This window comes from Tamandua tetradactyla, chromosome 16 (assembly GCF_023851605.1).
Source record: "Tamandua tetradactyla isolate mTamTet1 chromosome 16, mTamTet1.pri, whole genome shotgun sequence".
NCBI lineage: Eukaryota > Metazoa > Chordata > Mammalia > Pilosa > Myrmecophagidae > Tamandua > Tamandua tetradactyla.
Genome location: NC_135342.1, coordinates 83913046 through 83933602, shown reverse-complemented (window position 1 = coordinate 83933602; position 20557 = coordinate 83913046). Strand labels below are relative to the sequence as shown.

Here is a 20557-nt window from a genome sequence, read left to right as displayed (position 1 = left end):
TTGATCTTCTTTTTCAGTGTAAGCAAATAAAGCTATTTCCCCTCTCGTTGCTGCCTTCCTTGTATCCCATAAGTTTTGGTACATTAATATTTTTATTTTCTTTCACCTCAAGATAATTTCATTTTGCTTTTCAGTTTCCTCTTTAACCCATTGTTTATTTAAGTGAAAATAGTTTAATTTCCACATATTTGGGGATTTTCCATTTTTCCCCTTTACTGATTTCTAGCCTCACTTTAGTGTGGTTGGAAAATATACATGGTATGATTTCAGTATTTATTAATTTATTGACAGTTGTTTTGTGACCCAACATATAGTCTGTCCTGGAGAATGACCCCTGTGCATTTGAGAAGAATGGTGTTCTGTGGCTGCTGGGTGAGTGCACTTTGCACGTCTGTTAGGTCTGGTTGTTTTCGAGTATTGTTCAAGTCTTCTATTTCCTTGTTGATCTTCTGAGTAGATGTTCTCTTTATTATTGAATGTGATGTATTAAGTCTCCTATTAATGTGCCATTTGAAAAATCCTAGGGCCCTTTAGTATTATATTAACCTCTGCTCTGCCTGTGCTCTGAAAATGGAACAGCAAAGCCTGAACGGTAGCACATCTGTTTACCACATGATTTACTGAATTTTTTAAGCCCAATTTTGAGATCTACTGCTCAGAAAAAAAAGATTATCTTCAAAATATTACTGCTTGTTTACAGTGCACCTGGGTCACCCAAGAGCTCAGATGGAGATGTGCAATGAGGTGATTGTTTTCATGCTTCCTAACAACATCCATTTTGTATCGCTCATGGATCAAGGAGTCATTTCGACTTTCAGCCCTTATTATTTAAGACACACATTTCATAAGGCTACAGCTGCCCTAGAAGAGTGATTCCTCTCATGGGTCTTTGCAGTCATTTGAAAATCTTCTGGAAGGGATTTGCCATTCTAGATACCATTAAGAACATTTGTGATTCATGGGAGGAGGTTAAAATATTAACATTCACAGAAAGTTTGGTAGAAGTTTGTTCCATTCCTCATGGATGACTTTGAAAGGTTCGGAACGTCAGTGGAGGAGAAACTGCAGGTGTGATGGAAATAGCAGGAGAATTTGAATTAGAAGTGGAGCCTGAAGATGGAACTGAATTGCTGCAATCTCATAATCAAACTTTAACAGTTGAGGAATTGCTTCTCATGGATGAGCAGAGATACTGGTTTCTTGAGATGGAAGATGCTATGAATGCTGTTGAAATGACAATAAAAGATTTAGAATATTATGTACACGTAATTGACAAAGCAGCAAGAGGGCTTAAGAGTGCTAACTCCAGTTTTGAAAGACATTCTGTTGTGGGTAAAATGCTCTCAAAGAGCATTGCATGCCCCAGAGAAATTTTTCATGAAAGGAATCAGTCAGTTGATTCAGCAAACTTCAATGTTGTCTTATTTTAAGAAATTGCCACAGCTACTCCAGTGTTTACAACCACCACCCAGATCAGTCAGCAGCCATCAGCCCCACAGCAAGTCCCTCCACTGGGAAAGAGAGTTCCTGACCACTCTCAAAATGCTTAGCCTGTTTTAGCAGTATTTTTAAATTTAAAGAATGTATATTCGGGTATTTTTTTTTTTGACATATTGCTATTGGATGCTTAATAGGCTGTAGTATAGTGTAAGCATAACTTTTTTTCCTTCATTATTATTTTTAAAATAATTTTTTGTAACCAACCAACAAACACAACATTCTTGATATACATTCTTTTTTTAAAAATTTATATATTAATTAAAAAAATAAAGAAATAAAACAACATACATAATCAGTAATTCACAATATCATCACTTAATTGCATATTCATCATTTCTTAGAACATTTGCATCGATTTAGAAAAAGAAATAAAAAGATAACAGAAAAAGAAATAAAATGATAACAGAGAAATAAAAGTTGTACATACCATACCCCTTACCCCTCGCTGTCATTGATCACTAGCATTTAAACTAAATTTATTTTAGCGTTTGTTCCCCCTATTATTTATTTTTATTCCATATGTTCTACTCGTCTGTTGACAAGGTAGATAAAAGGAGCATCAGACACAAGGTTTTCACAATCACACAGTCACACTGTGAAAGCTGTATCATTATTCAGTCATCCTCAAGAAACATGGCTACTGGAACACAGCTCTACATTTTCAGGCAGTTCCCTTCAGCCTCTCCATAACATCTTGAATAACAAGATGATATCTACTTGATGCATAAGAATAACCTCCAGGATAACCTCTCGACTTTATTTGGAATCTCTCAGCCATTGACACTTTGTCTCATTTCCCTCTTCCCCCTTTTGGTCGAGAAGGTTTTCTCAATCCCATGATGCTAAGTCTCAGCTCATTCTAGGGTTTTTCTCAATCCCTTGATGCTGAGTCTCCGTTCATTCCAAGATCTCTGTCCCACATTAGCAGGAAGGTCCACACCCCTGGGAATCATGTCCCACATAGAGAGGGGTAGGGTGGTGAGACTGCTCGTTGTGTTGGCTGAAGAGAGGGGCCACATCTGAGCAACAAAAGAGGCTCTCCTGGGGGTGACTCTTAGGCCTAAATTTTAAGTAGACTTGACCTATCCTTTGTGGGGTTACGTTTCATATGAACCCCAAGACTGGGGGGCTCTGCCTATAGCTTTGGTTGTCCACACTGCTTGTGAGAATATCAGGAATTCAACTTGGGGAAGTTGAATTTCTCCCCGTTCCCAGCACTCCCCGAAGGGGGCTTTGCAGATACTTTTCCACTCACTGATAAAATCACTCTGGGATTCATCGGGGCATCACTCTGGACAAACCAGCAAAATCTCATGTCCTACCTGAGATTCCAAGTACTTATACCGTTCAGTCAAACTATCTACATAAGTTATATTAGAAAATGAACTAGTCAAAATATAAATTTTGTAACAAATAAACATTTTTTGCTTTAGTCTCACACAGAAGGTGACATTTTAAAATATTAATTACCATTTATTTTCAGTATTCTTCAATAATGACATTCCTTTGTTCTTCCTCATGCAAAAACATTTTTAAAATTTGTACATTGTACATTTCACTATTATTATACACTCTAGGCATTCCTAGATAATACCAGCTCAATCTTTAACATCTGTCTTTCTTTCTGATTTCTTTTGTGCCCCCAGCCCTCCTCCCTCTATCATTCTCACATGCAGCTTCATTCAGTGTTTTAAAATAATTATATTACAGTTAGGTAGTATTGTGCTGTCCATTTCTGAGTTTTTGTATCCAGTCCTGTTGCACAGTCTGTATCCCTTCAGTTCCATTACCCAGTATCTTACACTATTTCTATCTCCTGATGGTCTCTGTTACTAACAAAATATTCCAAGTTTATTCACTAATGTCAGTTCATATCAATGAGACCATACAGTATTTGTCCTTTAGTTTTTGGCTAGTCTCACTCAGCATAATGCTCTGAAAGTCCATCCATGTTGTTACATACTTCATAAGTTTATTCTGTCTTAAAGCTGCATAATATTCCGTCGTATGTATATACCACAGTTTGTTTAGCCGCTCGTCTGTTGATGGACATTTTGGCTGTTTCCATCTCCTTGCAATTGTAAATAATTGCTGCTATAAACATTGGTGTGCAAATGTCTGTGTCTTTGTCCTTAAGTCCTCTGAGTAGATACCTAGCAATGGTATTGCTGGACCATATGGCAATTCTATATTCAGCTTTTTGAGGATCCGCCAAACTGCCTTCCACAGCGGTTGCACCATTTGACATTCCCACCAACAGTGAATAAGTGTGCCTCTTTCTCCAATCCTCTCCAGCACTTGTCATTATCTGTTTTCTTGATAATGGCCATTCTGGTGGGTGTGAGATGATATCTCATTGTGGTTTTGATTTGCATTTCTCTAATGGCCAGGGACGTTGAACATCTCTTCATGTGCCTCTTGGTTATCCGTATTTCCTCTTCTGAGAGGTGTCTGTTCAAGTCTTTTTCCCATTTTGTAATTGGATTGGCTGTCTTTTTGTTGTTGAGTTGAACAATCTCTTTATAAATTCTGGATACTAGACCTTTATCTGATAATGTCGTTTCCAAATATTGTCTCCCATTGTGTAGGCTGTCTTTCTACTTTCTTCATGAAGTTCTTTGATGCACAAAAGTGTTTAATTTTGAGGAGTTCCCATTTATTTATTTATTTCTTCAGTGCTGTTGCTTTAGGTGTAAGATCCATAAAACCGCCTCCAATTGTAAGATTTATAAGATATTTCCCTACATTTTCCTCTGTTTTATGGTCTTAGACCTGATGTTTAGATCTTTGATCCATTTTGAGTTAACTTTTTTTGTATAGGGTGTGAGATACAGGTCCTCTTTCATTCTTTTGCATATGGATATACAGTTCTTCAGGCACCATTTATTGAAGAGACTGTTCTGTCCCAGGTGAGTTGGCTTGACTGCCTTATCAAAGATCAAATGTCCATAGATGAGAGATTCTATATCTGAGCACTCTATTCGATTCCATTGGTCGATATATCTATCTTTATGCCAGTACCATGCTGTTTTGACCACTGTGGCTTCATAATATGCGTTAAAGTCCGGCAGCGTGAGACCTCCAGCTTCGTTTTTTTCCTCAAGATACTTTTAGCAATTCAGGGCACCCTGTCCTTCCAGATAAATTTGCTTATTGGTTTTTCTGTTTCTGAAAAGTAAGTTGTTGGGATTTTGATTGGTATTGCATTGAATCTGTAAATCAATTTAGGTGGAATTGACATCTTAACTATATTTAGTCTTTCAATCCATGAACACGGTATGCCCTTCCATCTATTTAGGGCTTCTGTGATTTCTTTTAACAGTTTCTTGTAGTTTTCTTTGTATAGGTCTTTTGTCTCTTTAGTTAAATTTATTCCTAAGTATTTTATTCTTTTATTTGCAATTGTAAATGGAATTTGTTTCTTGATTTCCCCCTCATCTTGTTCATTACTAGCGTATAGAGACACTACAGATTTTTGAATGTTGATCTTGTAACGTGCCACTTTGCTGTACTCATTTATTAACTCTAGTAGTTTTGTTGTGGATTTTTCCGGGTTTTCGACGTATAGTATCATATCGTCTGCAAACAGTGATAGTTTTACTTCTTCCTTTCCAATTTTGATGCCTTGTATTTCTTTTTCTTGTCTAATTGCTCTGGCCAGAACCTCCAACATGATGTTGAATAATAGTGGTGATAGTGGACATCCTTGTCTTGTTCCTGATCTTAGGGGGAAAGTTTTCAATTTTTCCCCATTGAGGATGATATTAGCTGTGGGTTTTTCATATATTCCCTCTATCATTTTAAGGAAGTTCCCTTGTATTCCTATCTTTTGAAGTGTTTTCAACAGGAAAGGATGTTGAATCTTGTCAAATGCCTTCTCTGCATCAATTGAGATGATCATGTGATTTTTCTGCTTTGATTTGTTGATATGGTGTATTACATTAATTGATTTTCTTATGTTGAACCATCCTTGCATACCTGGGATGAATCCTACTTGGTCATGATGTATAATTCTTTTAATGTGTTGCTGGATTCAATTTGCTAGAATTTTGTTGAGGATTTTTACATCTATATTCATTAGAGAGATTGGTCTGTAGTTTTCTTTTTTTGTAATATCTTTGCCTGGTTTTTGTATGAGGGTGATGTTGGTTTCATAGAATGAATTAGGTAGCTTTCCCTGCACTTCAATTTTTTTGAAGAATTTGAGCAGAATTGGTACTAATTCTTTCTGAAATGTTTGGTATAATTCACATGTGAAGCCGTCTGGTCCTGGACTTTTCTTTTTGGAAAGCTTTTTAATGACTGATTCAGTTTCTTTACTTGTGATTGGTTTGTTGAGGTCGTCTGTTTCATCATGAGTCAAAGTTGGTTGTTCATCCCTTTCTAGGAAGGTGTCCATTTCATCTACATTGTTGTATTTATTGGCATAAAGTTGTTCATAGTATCCTGTTATTACTTGCTTTATTTCTGTGGGGTCAGTGGTTATGTCTCCTCTTCCATTTCTGATCTTATTTATTTGCATCCTCTCTCTTCTTCTTTTTGTCAATCTTGCTAAGGGCCCATCAATCTTACTGATTTTCTCATAGAACCAACTTCTGGTTTTATTGATTTTCTCAATTGTTTTCATGTTCTCAATTTCATTTATTTCTGCTCTAATCTTTGTTATTTCTTTCCTTTTGCTTGCTTTGGGGTTAGTTTGCGGTTCTTTCTCCAGTTTTTCCAAGTGGACAGTTAATTCCTGTATTTTTGCCCTTCCTTCTTTTTTGATATAGGCATTTAGGGCAATAAATTTCTCTCTTAGCACTGCCTTTGCTTTATCCCATAAGTTTTGATATGCTGTGTTTTCATTTTCATTTCCCTTTAGATATTTACTGATTTCTCTTGTAATTTCTTCCTTGACCCACTGGTTGTTTAAGAGTGTGTTGTTGAGCCTCCACGTATTTGTGAATCTTCTGGTGCTCTGCCTATTATTGATTTCCGACTTCATTCTCTTATGATCTGAGAAAGTGTTTTGTATGATTTCAATCTTTTTAAATTTGTTGAGACTTGCTTTGTGACCCAGCATATGGTCTATCTTTGAGAATGATCCATGAGCACTTGAGAAAAAGGTGTATCCTGCTGTTGTGGGATGTAATGTCCTATAAATGTGTGTTAAGTCTAGCTCACTTATTGTAATATTCAAATTCTCTGTTTCTTTATTGATCTTCTGTCTAGATGTTCTATCCATTGATGAGAGTGGGAAGTTGAAATCTCCAACTATTATGGTAGATGTGTCTGTTTCCCTTTTCTGTGTTTGCAGTGTTTGCCTCATGTATTTTGGGGCATTCTGGCTCGGTGCATAAATATTTATGATTGTTATGTCTTCTTGTTGAATTGTTCCTTTTATTAGTATATAGTATCCTTCTTTGTCTCTTTTAACTGTTTTACATTTGAAGTCTAATTTGTGGGATATTAGTATAGCTACTCCTGCTCTTTTCTGGTTGTTATTTGCATGAAATATCTTTTCCCAACCTTTCACTTTCAACCTATGTTTATCTTTGGGTCTAAGATGTGTTTCCTGTAGACAGCATATTGAAGGATCCTATTTTTTAATCCATTCTGTCAGTCTATGTCTTTTGATTGGGGAGTTCAATCCATTAACATTTAGTGTTATTACTGTTTGGATAATATTTTCCTCTACCATTTTGCCTTTTGTATTTTATATGTCATATCTAAGTTTCCTTCTCTCTACACTCTTCTCCATACCTCTCTCTTCTGTCTTTTTGTATCTGTCTCTAGTGCTCCCTTTAGTATTTCTTGCAGAGCTGGTCTCATGGTCACAAATTCTCTTAGTGATTTTTTTGTCTGAAAATGTTTTAATTTCTCCCTCATTTTTGAACAACAATTTTGCTGGGTATAGAACTCTTGGTTGGCAGTTTTTCCTCTTTTTGTAATTTAAATATATCATCCCACTGTCTTCTTGCCTCCATTGTTTCTGCTGAGAAATCTACACATAGTCTTATCGGGTTTCCCTTGTATGTGATGGATTGCTTTTCTCTTGCTGCTTTCAACATCCTCTCTTTCTCTTTGACCTCTGACATTCTGACTAGTAAGTGTCTTGAGAACGCCTATTTGGATCTATTCTCTTTGGGGTACGCTGCACTTCTTGAATCTGTAATTTTAGGTCTTTCATAAGAGTTGGGAAATTTTCAGTGTAATTTCTTCCATTAGTTTTTCTCCTCCTTTTCCCTTCTCTTCTCCTTCTGGGACACCCACAACATGTATATTTGTGCGCTTCGTATTATCATTCAGTTCCCTGAGTCCCTGCTCATATTTTTCCATTTTTTTCCCTATGGTTTCTTTATCTTGTCGGATTTCAGATGTTCCATCCTCTAGTTCTCTAATGCTAACCTCTGTCTCTTGAAATCTACCATTGTAGGTTTCCATTGTTTTTTTCATCTCTTCTCCTATACCTTTCATCCCCATAAGTTCCGTGATTTGTTTTTTCAGACTTTCCATTTGTTCTTTTTGTTCGTTCCGTGCCTTCTTCATATCCTCCCTCAATTCATTGATTTGGTTTTTGATGAGGTTTTCCATGTCTGTTCGTACATTCTCAATTGGTTGTTTCAGCTTTTGTATCTCCTTTGAACTATTGGTTTCTTCCTTTGACTGGGCCATATCTTCAATTTTCCTGGTGTGAGTTGTCATTTTTTTGCCGGCGTCTGGACATTTAATTACCTTAATTAGTTTATTCTGGAGATTGCTTTCACTTCTCTTACCTAGGGTTTTCTTGCTAGGTGAATTTGTTGTCTATCTGTTGTTTGACCTTCAGTTTAGCTTTTTCCAGACCTCTAGCTTAGGTTTTGTTTAACAGAGGATAATTTTTCAGTTCTTGTTTTCTTGTTTCTTGCCCTGCTTGTATGGTGCCTTTTCCCTCCCCACCCTTAGGAAGGTCTTTGTAGGTATTATAGACCCCAGCTGGGTTTTCTCGGACTAAACTGGCCTCCTATCAGGGGGAAGGGGTCACCTGCATCAGTTTTCCCTGAGGGTGAGACCCATCAGGTTAAAAGACTTTCCTGTGAAGTCTCTGGGCTGTTTTTCTTATCCTGCCCAGTATGTGGCGCATCTGCCTGTGGATCACACCAGCAAAATATGTTGCAGCACTTTTAACTTTGGAAGACTCTCCCTGCTGGGGGCGTCATGGAGACGGAGGAGAGGTTGTAGACTGGTTTTAATGGCTTCAAATTGCAAAGCCTTGGGGTCTGAATTCCTTGAGAGAGGAATTACACCTGAGTTCGGCTTCACCCCTCCCCTGGGGAAGGCCCAGGTGGGAGACAACCCTGAAAGCAGCCTGTTTCTGCCTATGCCTGGGGCAGTTGCAGCCTGAGAAGTCCTGCTGCCGAATCCAGAGGCTGCCAAGTCTCCATAGAAACACAGCCACTAAAACCTCTGTTTCCTCCCCCTTTCCTCTTTTTCTGTGAGTCCAATAAGCGAACTCCGCTTGACCAGGTTTAGAGTCTCTTTCCTTTCCCTCTGGGAAGCTGCCTGTGGGGGAGGGGCGCCGGGTGCCGTGTCTTGGGGCACTCACGGTTTTGGGGAGGCTTGCAGCTGGTCCAGACTGGGGTACACTGTGTGTTCGGTCACTGACATGGCTTCGGGAGCTGTTCTGTACTGTTTCTGGTTATTTAGTATTTGTTCTGGAGGACAAACTAAAATGCGCACGTTGCTAAGCCGCCATCTTGACTCTGCCCTCTTCTCTGGATTACAGACATTCTTGACATGGTTACAATCAATGGCTCACAAACATAACTTTCATATGCCCTTGGAAACCAAAGAATTCATGTAATTTGCTTGTGTGATACTCATTTTATTACAGAGGTCTGGAGCCAACCCCGCAGTATCTCTGAGATGTGCCTGTATTTAACTTGTATCAGAAAAATTCTGGATACAACAAAGAATCAGAAGGGAAAATATGAACCTATATGAGTACTAGAAGAAATCATGGAGGACTTTTTAATAAGGAAGGCCTAAATGCGACATAAAACCCAGAAGCTATAAAAGAAAAAATTAATAAATTTAACAACATTAAAGAACTTTCAGTAGCATATGCACATAATATTTTGAGCTGAATGAAAATGAAAACTTGCCATTCCACAGTTTATTGGATGCAGGTACTTAGAGGAAAATTTATAACTGAGAAAGCCTATATTAAAAAGAAAGATCTCAAATCAGCAGCTAAGCTTCCACCTTAAGAAATTAAGAACACAAAAACAAACAAAACATCCCCCAAAATTAAAAACAAAAAGCAGACTAAACTCAAAGCAAGTAGAAAGAAGGAAATAACAAAGATCAGGGTAGAAATCAATGAAATATAAAACATAAAAAATAGAGAAAATCAATAAAAAAAATTGTTGTTTGAAAAAAAATCAGAAAAATTGGCAGTTCTTTACCTTGAATGACCTAGAAAAAAATAAAGTGACCCCCATTGGAAATGCAGGGTATCATCACCAACCTCATAGAAAAGTAACAACTTTATGACGTTAAATTGGAAAATAGATTAAATGAACACATTTCTGTGAAGACATAGATTACTGAAACTGCCTAAAAAGAAAATCTAAACCAATCAGGTAAAGAAATTTAATTATTGAAAATCTCAGCGCAGATTCAGTCCCAGGCCCAAATGACCTCATTGTGTATTTCACCAGACCTTTAAAAAGGACAATCCTGCCCCTTCACAAAGCATTTCAGAACAAAGAAAAGGAAGGTGCCTTACCAGCCTACATGCCACCTAAGCCAAAGACTGTACCCTTACGACATAGACACAGATGTTCTCAGCAAAATCTCAGCAAACTGAGCCCAGCACCCTAAAAAGAGGATTATACACCAGGGCCAAGTGAGTATTATCCCTGGAATACAAACTGGATTTAACGTCTAAAAATGAATGTTGTAATTGAAAGTCACATCAATAGAATAAAGAATAAGAGCCACATGATTGTCTCAGATGTAGAAAAAGTGTTTGACAAACTCCACACTTCTATCTTTCATGTTAGAAACACCCAAGAGACTAGGAGCAGACAGAAATGCCTACCTCCAGATAAAGGGTATCTGCAAAAACCGACAGCTCACTTCACGTTCAATGTGAAGAACTGAAAGCTTTCCTCAGGGTGAACAAATAATGGAGGTTCTAGCCAGGACACCCAGGCAAGAAAATGAAATTAAAAGTATTTATTGGGGTGTATGCGGGTTCCAGGGTAGAATGCTCGCCTTCCATGTGGGAAACCTAGGTTTGATACCTGGACCATGAACACCTCCCCTGCCCCCCCCCCCCCAAATAAACCAAAAACAACAACAACAACAAAAAACCCAGCGTTTAGATTGGAAAGGAAACTATTTGCAGATGACATAATCTTGTATGGAAAATTGTAAAAAGTCCACACACACAGATGCCTATGTGAGGTTTTAAATGAATTCAGGGTCACAGGATTTAAGATGAGTATGCAAATTTAGTTGTATTTTTATATATGTGCAATGAACAATCTGAAAATGAAATTAAGAATGCAATGCCATTTAAAAGAAGCATCAAAAAGAATGTTAGAAATAAATTTGTCTAAAGTAGTATAAGATTTGTTCACTGAAAGTTAAAAAGCATTGTTGAAAGAAGTTAAAGGTGACCTGCATAAATGGGATGAAATCCTATATTCATGGATTGTAAGACTTAATATTGTTAAGATACTCAGTGAAAGCCAGATCTCTTGGAACTGCTGTAGCCACGCAGCTGTGGGTAACTGGCGCGGGTGCACAGGTGAAGGTGCTCCTTTCCCTCTGGAAGTTCCCTCGGAAAACCCAGCATCTCCCCAGCCCACAAGACGGATGAAGTTGATTTCACTACTGGACACACTGGTGCTTCCAGCACTTGCCCTACGCAGTGTTCTGCCCTGAGCAAAAGGGGTGCTTAAAGGACAATCATGCAAGATAGTGAAGATGCCAGCTTCCAAAACTGGAAAGCACGGTCATGCCAAGGTTCACTTGTCAGCATTGATATTTTTACTGGCAAAAAATACGAAGCTATTTACCCTTCTCCTGACAACATGGATGCTCCAAACATTAAAAGAAATGATTATCTATGCATTCAGGAAGGTTACCTTTCCCTGCTGACAGAAACTGGTGAGGTTCGTGAAGATCTTAAGCTTCCAGAGGGTGAAACTGGGTAAAGAAATAGAAGGAAAATACACTGCAGGTGAAGATGTGCAGGTGTCTGTCATGTGTGCAGCGAGTGAAGAATATGCTGTAGCCTTAAATCCCTCCAAGTAAATGAAAGCATCAGGCGTGAGCAAGCTGTTTAGCTCTGGATCAGCTACAGATCTAAAGTTTGATTAAGTTGTCACCAAAGCAATGGCATTCATAAGTAACCTCATTTCTTTTTTAATTGTTTTGAAATTGTACTGGATTGGTTTGCAGGCAGTTATTTAAAGATAATCAAGATGTGTAATTCTTTTTTTTTTATTATTAATTAACGGAAAAAAAAGAAATTAAACCAACATTTAGAAATCATACCATTCTACATATGCAGTCAGTAATTCTTAACATCATCACATAGATGCATCATCATCGTTTCTTAGTACATTTGCATCGGTTTAGAGGAACTAGCAACACAACAGAAAAAGATATAGAATGTTAATATAGAGAAAAGAAATAAAAGTAATAATAATAGTAAAAACAAACAAACAAACAAAAAACAAAACAAAAAAACCTATAGCTCAGATGCAGCTTCATTCAGTGTTTTAACATGATTACTTTACACTTAGGTATTATTGTGCTGTCCATTTTTGAGTTTTTGTATCTAGTCCTGTTGCACAGTCTGTATCCCTTCAGCTCCAATCACCTATTATCTTACCCTGTTTCTAACTCCTGTTGGACTCTGTTACCAATGACATATTCCAAGTTTATTCTCGAATGTCCGTTCACATCAGTGGGACCATACAGTATTTGTCCTTTAGTTTTTGGCTAGTCTCACTCAGCATAATGTTCTCTAGGTCCATCCATGTTATTACATGCTTCATAAGTTTAGTCTGTCTTAAAGCTGCATAATATTCCATCGTATGCATATGCCACAGTTTGTTTAGCCGTTCTTCTGTTGATGGACATTTTGGCTGTTTCCATCTCTTTGCAATTGTAGATAACGCTGCTATAAACATTGGTGTGCAAATGTCCGTTTGTGTCTTTGCCCTTAAGTCCTTTGAGTAGGTACCTAGCAGTGGTATTGCTGGGTCGTATGGCAATTCTATATTCATCTTTTTGAGGAACCGCCAAACTGCCTTCCACAGTGGTTGCACCATTTGACATTCCTACCAACAGTGGATAAGTGTGCCTCTTTCTCCGCATCCTCTCCAGCACTTGTCATTTTCTGTTTTGTTGATAATGGCCATTCTGGTGGGTGTGAGATGATATGTCATTGTGGTTTTGATTTGCATTTCTCTAATGGCCAGGGACATTGAGCATCTCTTCATGTGCCTCTTGGTTATCCGTATTTCCTCTTCTGAGAGGTGTCTGTTCAAGTCTTTTTCCCATTTTGTAATTGGGTTGGCTGTCTTTTTGTTGTTGAGTTGAACAATCTGTTTATAAATTCTGGATACTAGACCTTTATCTGATATGTCATTTCCAAATATTGTCTCCCATTGTGTAGGCTGTCTTTCTACTTTCTTCATGAAGTTCTTTGATGCACAAAAGTGTTTAATTTTGAGGAGATCCCATTTATTTCTTTCCTTCGTCAGTGCTCTTGCTTTAGGTTTAAGGTCCATAAAACCGCCTCCAATTGTAAGTTTCATAAGATATCTCCCTACATTTTCCTCTAACTGTTTTATGGTCTTAGACCTAATGCTTAGATCTTTGATCCATTTTGAGTTAATTTTTGTATAGGGTGTGAGATACGGGTCTTCTTTCATTCTTTTGCATATGGATATCCAGTTCTCTAGGCACCATTTATTGAAGTGACTGTTCTGTCCCAGGTGAGTTGGCTTGACTGCCTTATCAGAGATCAAATGTCCATAGATGAGAGGGTCTATATCTGAGCACTCTATTCGATTCCATTGGTCGATATATCTATCTTTATGCCAATACCATGCTGTTTTGACCACTGTGGCTTCATAATATGCCTTAAAGTCCAGCAGCGCGAGACCTCCAGCTTCGTTTTTTTCCTCAAGATGTTTTTAGCAATTCGGGGCACCCTGCCCTTCCAGATAAATTTGCTTATTGGTTTTTCTATTTCTGAAAAATAAGTTGTTGGGATTTTGATTGGTATTGCATTGAATCTGTAGATCAATTTAGGTAGGATTGACATCTTAACTATATTTAGTCTTCCAATCCATGAACACGGTATGCCCTTCCATCTATTTAGGTCTTCTGTGATTTCTTTTAGCAGTTTTTTGTAGTTTTCTTTATATAGGTTTTTTGTCTCTTTAGTTAAATTTATTCCTAGGTATTTTATTCTTTTATTTGCAATTGTAAATGGGATTCGTTTCTTGATTTCCCCCTCAGCTTGTTCATTACTAGTGTATAGAAATGCTACAGATTTTTGAATGTTGATCTTGTAACCTGCCACTTTGCTGTACTCATTTATTAGCTCTAGTAGTTTTGTTGTGGATTTTTCTGGGTTTTCGACGTATAGTATCATATCGTCTGCAAACAGTGATAGTTTTACTTCCTCCTTTCCAATTTTGATGCCTTGTATTTCTTTTTCTTGTCTAATTGCTCTGGCTAGAACCTCCAACACAATGTTGAATAATAGTGGTGATAGTGGACATCCTTGTCTTGTTCCTGATCTTAGGGGGAAAGTTTTCAATTTTTCCCCATTGAGGATGATATTAGGTTTTTCATATATTCCCTCTATCATTTTAAGGAAATTCCCTTCTATTCCTATCTTTTGAAGTGTTTTCAACAGGAAAGGATGTTGAATCTTGTCAAATGCCTTCTCTGCATCAATTGAGATGATCATGTGATTTTTCTGCTTTGATTTGTTGATATGGTGTATTACATTATTGATTTTCTTATGTTGAACCATCCTTGCATACCTGGGATGAATCCTACTTGGTCATGATGTATAATTCTTTTAAAGTGTTGTTGGATACGATTTGCTAGAATTTTATTGAGGATTTTTGCATCTATATTCATTAGAGAGATTGGTCTGTAGTTTTCTTTTTTTGTAATATCTTTGCCTGGTTTTTGTATGAGGGTGATGTTGGCTTCATAGAATGAATTAGGTAGTTTTCCCTCTACTTCGATTTTTTTGAAGAGTTTGAGGAGAGTTGGTACTAATTCTTTCTGGAATGTTTGATAGAATTCACATGTGAAGCCGTCTGGTCCTGGACTTTTCTTTTTAGGAAGCTTTTGAATGACTGATTCAATTTCTTTATTTGTGATTGGTTTGTTGAGGTCATCTATTTCTTCTTGAGTCAAAGTTGGTTGTTCATGTCTTTCCAGGAACCCGTCCATTTCATCTAAATTGTTGTATTTATTAGCATAAAGTTGTTCATAGTATCCTGTTATTACCTCCTTTATTTCTGTGAGGTCAGTAGTTATGTCTCCTCTTCCATTTCTGATCTTATTTATTTGCATCCTCTCTCTTCTTTTTGTCAATCTTGCTAAGGGCCCATCAATCTTATTGATTTTCTCATAGAACCAACTTCTGGTCTTATTGATTTTCTCTATTGTTTTCATATTTTCAATTTCATTTATTTCTGCTCTAATCTTTGTTATTTCTTTCCTTTTGCTTGCTTTGGAATTAGTTTGCTGTTCTTTCTCCAGTTCTTCCAAGTGGACAGTTAATTCCTGCATGTTGCCTTTTCTTCTTTTCTGATATAGGCATTTAAGGCAATAAATTTCCCTCTTAGCACTGCCTTTGCTGCGTCCCATAAGTTTTGATATATTGTGTTTTCGTTTTCATTCGCCTCGAGGTATTTACTAATTTCTCTTGTAATTTCTTCCTTGACCCACTGGTTGTTTAAGAGTGTGTTGTTGAGCCTCCACGTATTTGTGAATTTTCTGGCACTCGGCCTATTATTGATTTCCAACTTCATTCCTTTATGATCCGAGAAAGTGTTGTGTATGATTTGAATCTTTTTAAATTTGTTAAGACTTGCTTTGTGACCCAGTATATGGTCTATCTTTGAGAATTATCCATGAGCACTTGAGAAAAAGGTGTATCCTGCTGTTGTGGGATGTAATGTCCTATAAATGTCTGTTAAGTCTAGCTCATTTATAGTAATATTCAGATTCTCTATTTCTTTATTGATCCTCTGTCTAGATGTTCTGTCCATTGATGAGAGTGGTGAATTGAAGTCTCCAACTATTATGGTATATGTGTCTATTTCCCTTTTCAGTGTTTGCAGTGTATTCCTCACGTATTTTGGGGCATTCTGGTTCGGTGTGTAAATATTTATGATTGTTATGTCTTCTTGTTTAATTGTTCCTTTTATTAATATATAGTGTCCTTCTTTGTCTCTTTTAACTGTTTTACATTTGAAGTCTAATTTGTTGGACATTAGTATAGCCACTCCTGCTCTTTTCTGGTTGTTATTTGCATGAAATATCTTTTCCCAACCTTTCACTTTCAATCTGTGTTTATCTTTGGGTCTAAGATGTGTTTCCTGTAGACAGCATATAGAAGGATCCTGTTTTTTAATCCATTCTGCCAGTCTATGTCTTTTGATTGTGGAATTCAGTCCATTAACATTTAGTGTTATTACTGTTTGGATAATATTTTCCTCTACCATTTTGCCTTTTGTATTTTATATGTCATATCTAAGTTTCCTTCTCTCTACACTCTTCTCCATACCTCTCTCTTCTGTCTTTTTGTATCTGTCTCTAGTGCTCCCTTTAGTATTTCTTGCAGAGCTGGTCTCTTGGTCACAAATTCTCTCAGTGACTTTTTGTCTGAGAATGTTTTAATTTCTCCCTCATTTTTGAAGGACAGTTTTGCTGGATATAGGAGTCTTGGTTGGCAGTTTTTCTCTTTTTGTAATTTAAATATATCATCCCACTGTCTTCTAGGTTCCATGGTTTTTGCTGAGAAATCTACACATAGTCTTATCGGGTTTCCCTTGTGTGTGATGGATTGTTTTTCTCTTGCTGCTTTCAAGATCCTCTCTTTCTCTTTGACCTCTGACATTCTAACTAGTAACTGTCTTGGAGAATGCCTATTTCGGTCTTTTCTCTTTGGGGTGCGCTGCACTTCTTGGATCTGTAATTTTAGGTCTTTCATAAGAGTTGGGAAATTTTCAGTGATCATTTCTTCCATTAGTTTTTCTCCTCCTTTTCCCTTCTCTTCTCCTTCTGGGACACTCACAACACGTATATTTGTTCACTTCATATTGTCCTTGCGTTCCCTGATACCCTGTTCAAGTTTTTCCATTCTTTTCCCGATAGTTTCTGTTTCCTTTTGGAATTCAGATGTTCCATCCTCCAAATCACTAATTCTATCTTCTGTCTCTTTAAATCTATCATTGTAGGTATCCATTGTTTTCTCCATCTTTTCTACTTTATCCTTCACTTCTATAAGCTCTGTGATTTGTTTTTTCAGTTTTTCCATTTCTTCTTTTGTTCAGCCCATGTCTTCTTCATGTCCTCCCTCAATTTATCGATTTCGTTTTTGAAGAGGTTTTCCATTTCTGTTCGCATATTCAGCATTAGTTGTCTCAGCTCCTGTATCTCATTTGAACTATTGGTTTGTTCCTTTGACTGGGCCATATTTTCAATTTTCTGAGCGTGATCCGTTATCTTCTGCTGGCGTCTGGGCATTTAGTCAGATTTCCCTGGGTGTTGGACCCAACAGGTTGAAAGATTTTTTTCTGTGAAATCTCTGGGTTCTGTTTTTCTTAGCCTGCCCAGTAGGTGGCGCTCGTGGCACATGTTTGTCTGCGGGTCCCACCAGTAAAAGGTGCTGTGGGTCCTTTAACTTTGGAAAACTGTCATGGTGGGGGAGATTCGCCAGCTGAAGCTGCTTGAAAGAGTGACAGCCGGCCCGGGGGTCCGAACGTGGGGAGGGTCGCCGGCCGCCGCAGCCCGGGAGAGCGCCCAACCGAATTTCCTAGTTAGCCTGGGGCGCCAAGCATGGTGGGAGGGTGCCAGCCGCCGCAGCCCGGGAGAGTGCACTGTTCCCAGCCGGACCGGGGCGTCACGTGTTTGGAAGGGAACCCCCGGTCACCGTTCTCCGTAGTCTGGGGATTTCCGACCCAACTCTCTCAGTTGGTCCGGGGGGCCTCGCGTGGTGGGGGAGCCAGTCGCCGCGGCCCAAGGGTACCGCCTGCCCAATTCTGCCAGCTGGCCTGGGAAGGAGGAAGGAAGGGACTTCCGCCGCTTGCCATCCCGCCCGGGAAAGCCCGCGCCCCTCGGCGATCTCACTGGAGCTGGTTCTCCCAGACAGTCAGCCGTTCCAGGATGGGGTACGCCGTCCCTTTGATCTCCGTCGTGGCTCCGGGAGCTGCTCTGTATCGTCTCCACTCCCCCAGTAGCTGTTCTGGAGGAGGAAAGGTGAGGGTGGCACAGCTGTCAAGGACGGTGGCGGAGGAGCTGGTGAAGGCGGAAGAGGGCGCGGTGGTGGTTGGAGAGCTGCCGGAGCAGGAGAAAGGGAAGGATAAGATGGCGGATCGAGCTCCGCCGGAGCAGAAGGGGAAAGAGTAGGGCAAGATGGTGGCGGGAGCGCCGCCGGCGGATAAGGGGGAAGAGGAGGGCTGGTTGGCTGGCGGCGGGAGCGCCACCAGCGGAGAAAGAGCTGTAGTTCTTTTTTTTTAATTTGTAGGTGTCTTTCCTATAACAGTCCTTTGGTTTTCGGTTTCTAAGTCCAAGAAACAGACAGGATAGCTTCAGCAAATGAAATGTGCTTTGTTTGAGCAAATTTTTCTTGAATTTTAGTTAAATGATAAATAAACCAGGGTTTTAAATTAAATAATGTAGCTTCTAGTGGTATTGAAGTACCGCTTATAAGTTGAACTGCTTCTATATTAATTTCACACGTAATATCATAGAATAAATGTTGGATTGGAAATGTCACCCTTTTACCCTATTTGTGTCAAGCACAAATCCTTAAAATAACAAAAATCATGTAATCAAAAATTGGTGGCCACGTACAACCACTTGTATTACCTCAGTTGTAATATTCCTTGCTGAACCTTGTGTGGTGGTTTTAGTACCTGCTTGTGGCTGACAGGGGCCCTGCACTATTGGGTGAGTATTTATAAGTCTGGTTGTAAAGAAGACACAAAGGACAGTGAGTAGTAAAGGAGATTGGTTAAGCTGGATATTTTCATTGGAGGCCTTTTGTAGTCAGCATAAAAATAGAAAGTTGCCTTTCAGTTCTGTATGTTTTTGCTTTTTACTTTTGTTTTCCATTTTTCTCCCTCTCCCCACCCACACCCCTTCACCTTTCTTTCTCTGTATTCAGTGTCCTACTTTATAGGCCAATATGTAGTACTTTTTTAGCCTTATTGAATTAAATGTTGGTATTCATTTTAAAGTGTATTTTTGTTAGAAAAAAACTGGAAATTCTTTTAAATTTATTTAGAAAGTTTGTTAAATTTTATATACATCATTATTCTAAAAAATCAAATGAAAGTGAATTGTGGAAAAATATTACTTTATGTGATAACTGTTATTTAATTTATATTAAGAAATATATGTGTTCTGATTGTCACGAGACTTCAGTTACTTGTATAAAACAGCAGTTGCTTAAAAGGTGTTTCAGGTGACTGCATTGTTTAGCCTTTTGGACCATATGTATCTTATTTCCAAAATTCTAGACATTGTTACAGAGTTTGTGCGGGTTCTTGACTCAGTCATTATACTGGAGGAAAATTTAGAGCAAAATCACTTTTTCAGTAATGTGATTTATTCTTTAAGGCTGAGTGTCAGACCTCTCCCAGTGGGCTTGTAAAAGGCTTTTGCTCCCACCGTCTTGAGGAAAATACATGTGACACAGTAAGTGATCTGACCTGAGACTGGAAATAGCATTAGGAGCAGGAGATCCCAGATTTAGCTGCTTTCTTTGTGCATACTTTTAAATCTTGATATTGCCCTCACCAAACTCACTTGGAAAAAGCAAGATACTTTAATCAAGAGAAGTGCAAAGAATAGAGTTGTAAAGCACAAGAAATACTGAGGTTACAGTAAATTGCTTTAGTGTAATATTTTATCTTTTGCCCATCAAAGCACAACTAGGAATTAGGTAAAATTCGTTACAGTATTCTATTTACGTATCTTCAATAGTGGTATTTTATTTTGGGTACTCATTAATGTGTTTTACTTGCTGCTAGTTGGCCTTCTTACCCACAGGAGCTGTAGAAAGTTAACAGTCAGTGCTGCTTGCTGATCCTTCATATGGCCCCAGGTAACTTACCTTCCTGATGCCCTGGGTCAGTATAAATTCTGGGTTAGTGTGCCTGTGTGCTTCTTAACTTGTCAAGTGCCACATAAATATGGTTTCACTTGCAATGTAAGACTGTACAAATTATAGCTCTCTCTTCAAACCTTGAAAGGCAAAAGCTATTTATGCATAAATATTTCACTTAAAGTGCTATATGAAGTGTAAATACTCTTCTGACTTACTATAATAAGTAGAGATGTTATAGATACAGGACTATTTATTTTCGTGTAAGTTAATAGATGTTTCTCTAGAATAAAGCGTTTCATTTAGTAAAGCTTTATAACTTCTATTAAAAGGAAGCAGGGAACATATATTTTTAAACATAGAATAGAAGTGAGTTCATTATTTTTTTATGACATCAGAGTAGTGTTGAATGTTAATTCCTGGTATTTGTTGTACTTTATTCGTAGCAAATGTTAAATATCTCTAGTTACCATGTATAGAATGGAGACTGTCATGTTGATAGATTATATGTCATTTTTGTTTGCAGCCCTTTTGCCAGTTTATATACAGTATTATATTAACAGAACGCATGTATCTTTCTAGTTCAATGTCTTATTTCTACTGTGACAGACATTGTTGCACCTTATTTCTTACAAGGTTGAATGCTCTTTGAAGTAGATGAATTAAGTCACTTTGCATCATAAACATAATTATGATGTTTCT

The 20557-nt window shown here is 38.0% G+C and overlaps 1 protein-coding gene and 1 pseudogene across 7 annotated transcripts in view; both read left to right on the top strand.

Moving 5' to 3' along the window:
* FANCA (FA complementation group A) overlaps positions 1–20557 on the top strand; it is a 107686-nt gene that overhangs the window by 13515 nt on the left and 73614 nt on the right. The window lies entirely within an intron of this gene.
* Positions 9971–14700, top strand: LOC143660005 (eukaryotic translation initiation factor 5A-2 pseudogene; annotated as a pseudogene).